Raw genomic sequence first — 6,341 nt, 5'->3', positions numbered from 1 at the left:
GCCTCCCACTGTTCTTCCCCTCAGAGCTCTCAGCATCTGAAGCTGGGCTGCAAGGGCTGTTAGCCCCACACATAATTCATAAAACCAGCACTGGGCAAGGTTATGACGTAGAGAGCTTGATTGCAATTGGGAAGCTTTACACTTCCAGCATCTCCTCAGCACAAGGGAGATGGAGGAGGTGGCTGCAGTGACAGTGGGAGCAGCAGCGCTTGCCACGGCCTCTGTGCACAAAGGACTGAGAAGAAGAATGCATGGAGGGCTCCCACCTCCATCTCTGGGCAGCCATGAGGCACAGTTGTGCTCTGTTAGGTGCTGTCCTGAAGCTCCTGCTGCGTGCTTTGGAGGGAGGGACAGCAATTCTAAGTTTGTGCAGCAGCCTACACAACCCAAGTGAGCTTCCCCCTTGCTCTCACAGCTGTTGCAGAGTAAGGCTATCAAATAAAAGCAGTAACGGCACTCTGCTGTATCACAGGAACCAGGGCAGTGCTGCAGGCACCTGCCTAAAGCACTACGCTCGGATGACGCACTGAGAGCTGCTTTGCCCTCTGGCTGCCCGCTGAGGCTCTCTCATCCATCCCATCAGCTCTCCTCCTCCGGGTTTCGGTGCCTTTCTGCTGCTGATGCCCGCTGGGGGGAGCCGCTGCCCGCTCATTGCTGCTCCGGCTGCCGGCCGGCAAACGTCTCTGCGTAAAATCGAGGTGGAAATAACAGCACCGTGGGCAGCTGGGAGTGAAGCGGCTCTTTCAGGGCCTTGGAGCCCCTTCCGCTGTGTTTCTGAAATCAAGTAAGCAAATAAAAGCCCCCAGGTCTTCCTGAGAGCGACCTTTGTAAGCCCCCAGGCAGCAGTTGCATCTGTGCTGTGGCACTGGGGCAGAGCAGGGCTCTGCAGCTGGTCAAGAGCAAACAGCTTTAAAATGTACTTCTTCCTACCACAGCAGGGGAAGACACCCCCCACATGCTTCCTGTCACAGGCAACAGTATCTGAAGAATGCTTGCAGGTTTCCCAATCTCTTTTCTTCCCTGGAGAAGAGCCCAGGAGGAGGGGATTGTGCTGCAGCTGCCACCAGCCCACAGGGAAAGCATCCTGCAGAGAAACAGCACATCTCGGCATCCCTGGGGCCCACTGAGCACTGCAGGATCAGCAGTTAGGAAGTTAAAGAAATGATACTTCCCTTTCTTTGGGTAGAGCCTCTGTTATGTCTAGACCTCTTGGAACAGTCCTCTCTTCTCCCACACCTTTCTGCTGAAGGAGATCTGGTTGCAGGAGGGATAACAGCTTTGTGGGGGTAAGCTGTTCCATTTTGCCTCTGTCCTCAGTGCAAGTGAAAGGCTCCGGAACCCACACCTTTAGCTGGGCACTTCTGGACTGTATATATTAGGAGTTCTGTAGCTAGTTTTCCTGAACAGGGAAGTAAAGGAAAGGTATAAATCACGAGCAGTCTATGCGGGAGTGAATGAACATACAGACAGAATTACCTAGTGGTAGGATGGCAGATGCATGCATAGACAACAGCTTTTAGTAACTCCTAGCTGAGGGAGGCAGTGTGCTGGTATGGAAAGAGATGGAGTAAGAGGCAGCAGAGGGCCTGGCTGCCACCTCTGAGGAGGGAGGTGATGCTCTGGAGGCTGCTGAGCAGAGGAGACATAGGGCAGGGGCAGGCTCGCTTTATGGACCCTTGGCATCCAATGTTGCCTGTGCAGAGAGAAAGCAGAGCTCCCACATGTCACTGAATGATCTTCTGATTGATAAGCACATTCTCATTGTTGCAGAACACCTGTGTGTCAACACCTTCCTTCAGTGCTTGTTCAAGACATTTGGCTTCTCGCTGAGTGCTCCTGGCACAGGTGAGGGAGGACAGCTTGCTAATGGTCTTTTGCTGTTCAATTTCTTTCAGCCGCTTCTTCCCTGAAGAGCTTCTAATGAGACTGACCTTTATTAGCTAATTAGGCTCGCTCAGATGACACAATCCCATTTAGTGTTTCTATTGGTTTGTTTGTTATTTTTTCCTTTTTTTTTCCTTAGTATTCTGTATTCGGGTCTCACCCTTAGGCAGGTTGGGAGGGGATTGCCTCCATGTGCAGAGCAGAGCCCACAGCAGCTCCCTGCCCAGCTAACACTGCCCAGCTGCCAAGTGAGCACAGGCACCGTGGTGGCACAGACTTCATTCACTGTTTTAAACTGCTTAACTTAGCAGCACTGTAACCTTCTCACCTTGCATATCTGGTTACATTTACAGTTTTCTGCATGAGAAGGATGTCTCATAACAACCAACATTAGTATCAAAGTATTCCAATGAGGAAAAACTGTTAAAAAAGGAAATCACAACAACGAAAGAAAAACTTAACAAATTACTTTGAAGTAAGTGCCTCTGATGTAGCGTACACATTAAATGAATCTTATGAGGATTGATGTAACTCTCCAACATCCCAGACTTTCTTTGCAAAAGCAAGCTGTGGTTCATTAGTACTTTATAGGTATGGAATTTCTTTTCTACCTCGATCTCTGCTGTTACCACCTGTGCTGCAGGCTGGGTTTGGTGCTGCCCTGTCAGCCTGCCCTCACCAAATCCATCCTGAGCTGCAGGGCTGCCATGGGCTGAGTGCGAGGCACCGCACAGTTACAGTGCCTTCAGCTGCATGCGGCTACTGCAACCAAGCTGCTAGAAAATTTCTGTTACATTTCCCTTACTAGATGGATTTTCCAGGGAATAGAAGGCATTATGGAAGTCTTCACAGCAATTTCCTTGCTTAGCAGGTCAGCTCTTCGGAAAGGCAATGAAAGCCTTGCATTCAAGGAGAGTGCTGAAAGCATCACAAGGCTGACAATAAATGCAGACCTATTTACGTCAAGATCCAACAACTGTAGAAACCACACAGACTTCCAAAAAAATCCTGGCAGAGTTCTCATCCCTGAAACGGAGAAGAGAACTACAGCACTTTCCAGAGCCTGTGGCTAAGGCAGGGCTGACCCAGGACAAACAGCTTCAGAGCATTTTGCTCACTGCTGGCTAAAGGATGGAACTGTTCCACCTTTGCACGCCCCCCAGGAAAGGGGAGGGCTGGATTAATGCTCAGACATTGTGACCTTGTGACCACATCCCCTTGCTGGGAGAGAGAGTGTATGGGAACTGCTGAATCACAGCCTGAACCTCTGATTGATCACCTGAAGCGAGCAATGAGTCAGCCATGGCAGTGCAGGTGAAGGCAATTCAGCTGTGTGACCCAAAGGGGTGGAACCTGGCAACACCTCTCTTAGACCCTGTTTAAGGGCTGACTGTGACTGGGAAAGGATTTCTTTTTGGAGATCCCTCTTTGATGAAGCTTTCCCTGTGAATCTGGGATCTTCTTCCTTTGTGGCACCTTTCTATTGTCCTGGTCCTTCTATCATCACACCTCTGTTGTAGTGCCTTACTAGTTGTATTGGTCTGTCCAGTTGTTATAGCGAGCAATGTGAAAGATCTTTTCCTGTGTGGTCAAGTAATTGGATGGGAAAGGATGCTTCCTGAAAATACAAAGAATACAGCATAGACTATCTCTCATAATTTATATTGTTTGCTTGTTTTAATTCAAATTGACTGAAGTAGCGCACAAAGTCATTGCCTATGCTGTGGTAGAATTAAATCATTTTTTCATGTTCTTTTGGTAACAAGCGCTCTACTATGGCTGCGATAGACAAGGTGTTATCCTGATCTATGCTGTTTTTTGCTGCTTTTTCTACAGCTGATGTTGTTGCTGCTTGTAACCAGAATCTTAAAGCTTTTTCTTGCATATAGTTATGCAGCCTAACTTATTAGTCAAGAGACCAGACGGCAGTTGGACCTACCTGCTGTTCACTGCGCTCCATGAGTACAGTGAATCTTACTGCTAGGATGTATCCTGTTGGCACTGAGCTCTCCTGATTTTATTAAATGTCAGCTTGATTGTCCACACCATCATCCCCTGTATTTTACTGCTTCAGTGAAGCTCCCTGTAGGAAGAGAAGGATGGTCTTCTATGAAGCTGCATTATCAGTAGGTGTAGAAACTTCCATTACTGATGGAATTCTTTGTGCAAATCCTCTATGATTTGCCATTATCACATCATTGCTAAATACTGCCTGGGTAAGGAGGAGGTGGAGTGGAGAGCTGGGTTAGAGGACACTTGTTAGAATTTACAGCATTTCTGTTGGGATTTGTGTTGTTACTGCAGTAACTCCCACTACAATGTATGTGTGGATCACAGTAGATTTAGGAGGTGATAGCCTTTGTTCTTGCTCCCTTTCTCGTTGCTCCTTCACAAAGTCTGTTAGCACCAAGCCCCAAAATAGACAGAACTGATGACTGCAGGGAGTCAGCAGCTGCTCCTTGTAGACAGAGCAAAACAGCATGTAAAGTCCCCTGGGCAGGGAGCCTAGGACACAACGCGAACTGTGCTCTGCGGAGGTCTTAAACTTTGCAGTAGAAGTCCTCTTTCCAATCTCTGCTTTATTCTACTCTGCTTTGTGTAATTGTTCCCTTCCTTTTTGCTCTAGTTTACTTTGCATGAGTGTTATTGATTTTGCTGTGATTCTAGATGGCCTTAGGCTTTGGACTTTGGTTAGTACTTCAGCGTAGTATATTTGCTACATTTTAAATTTAAAATCATTCAGGATTTCCTTTCAAAACTGCACAGCAATATTGCAAGAATGTTTTTGAAGGGGGTGGTGGAGGAGAGAGTACCAGAGAACCTACATCAAACAATTACAGATCAGTGTTTGTCCCTTGTGTTGATAGAAGCCGCAAGATGCTCTGGGTGCTAGAAGGGTCAAGGGGAAAAGGACACTTTCCCTTTCTTAACAGTCCTCGCCTGTCTCTGTGACTGTCAGCTGGTGAGAAGATGACACAGGCAGCCCTGTAAAGGAAATCTGGCCCTAAAAATCGCTGGGGTTTGATATGCCAGTGGTGGCAATGCAACTGGAAAATGGACTGCTCCTTAGGGATAAGTTAGAATAGAAAGGCTGTCTCCTACCAGACCTTTGAAAGGGCATTAAAATCCATTCTCTATCCCATTTGCCACCACCAGCTGGGATAATGCAGAAACAGAACAGAAAGAAGGCTGTGAATCAATTTAATTAGGGTACTAATGCTTAATAACAGGGCGGTTCAGAATAAGTGATCTCTAGGTCAGTGACTAGGAGAGCTCACAGGTATTCCCTGAATGAGAAAAAGACAGTTGGAGTTTTCTTTCATCTGTATGCTGCTTAACCCTGTGGTCCCAAGTCAGACTGTCTTCTCCCAGCAAATTGAGAGCAAGCCTCTCTATCTTCCCTGCACTGGCAGTAGTGGTGGCAGTTCCTGACCACCAACAGTGGGTTTGGCAGGGGTCAAAGGAACCACCAGTGGCAGGGGGCTGCTCTGAGGCTCATCGCTGGAAAGGTCTCCTCACACTGCTCGGGATGTGGCTGTAGTACAGGACTGGTGTTGTACCTACCTCTTTGGGCAGGCCGTGGAATTTCAGCATCAAAACCAAGGTCTTTCTCTTGGTTTCGTCTCTGTTCCATAGGTGGGATACCTGTCGCCATCTGGTGCTCCAGTACCTAGGGAATTATGTTGATGTGGGGCTTGCTACTTGTTCATTTTCTGGTCTTGTTCAACATCTTCATCAATGGCCTTGATGAAGGGATAGTGGCCACCCTCAGCAAGTTTGCTGATGATATGAAGTTGGCAGGATTGGCTGACATGCCTGAAGGCTGTGCTGCCATTCAGCTAGACCTGGACAGGCTGGAGAGCTGGGCAGTGAAAAACCAGATGAGGTTTAACAAAAGCAAGCGTAGAGTCTTGCATCTAGGAGGAATAATTGCATGCACTGATACAGTCGGGGGATGAGCTGCTGGAGAGGAGCTCTGCGGAGAGGGACCTGGGCGTCCTGGTGGATGACAGGTTGGCCATGAGCCAGCAGTGTGCCCTCGTGGCCAAAAAGGCCAGTGGCATTCTGGGGTGCATTAAAAAGAGAGTGTCCAGCAGGTCAAGGGAGATGATCCTCCCCCTCTACTCTGCCCAGATAAGGCCTCATCTGGACTGGAGTACTGTGTCCAGTTCTGGGCTCCCCAGTACAAAAAAGACAGGGATCTCTTGGAAAGAGTCCAGCGGAGGGCCACAAAGATGGTGAAGGGCCTGGAGCATCTCCCCTATGAAGAAAGGCTAAGTGAACTGGGTCTGTTTAGCCTTGAGAAAAGAAGACAGAGGGACCTGATCCAGGTCTGTAAATATCTAAGGTGTGGGGGCGTGAGTGGTGAGGCCAGACTGTTTTCAGCAGTGTGTGGAGACAGGACAAGGGGAAACAGCCAGAAACTGCAGCATAGGAAGTTCTGCACAAATGTGTGC

The sequence above is a fragment of the Meleagris gallopavo genome, chromosome 5 (assembly GCF_000146605.3).
Source record: "Meleagris gallopavo isolate NT-WF06-2002-E0010 breed Aviagen turkey brand Nicholas breeding stock chromosome 5, Turkey_5.1, whole genome shotgun sequence".
NCBI classification, from domain to species: Eukaryota; Metazoa; Chordata; class Aves; order Galliformes; family Phasianidae; genus Meleagris; species Meleagris gallopavo.
The sequence above is the reverse complement of the archived record's forward strand: the minus strand, read 5'-3'. Positions refer to the sequence as shown.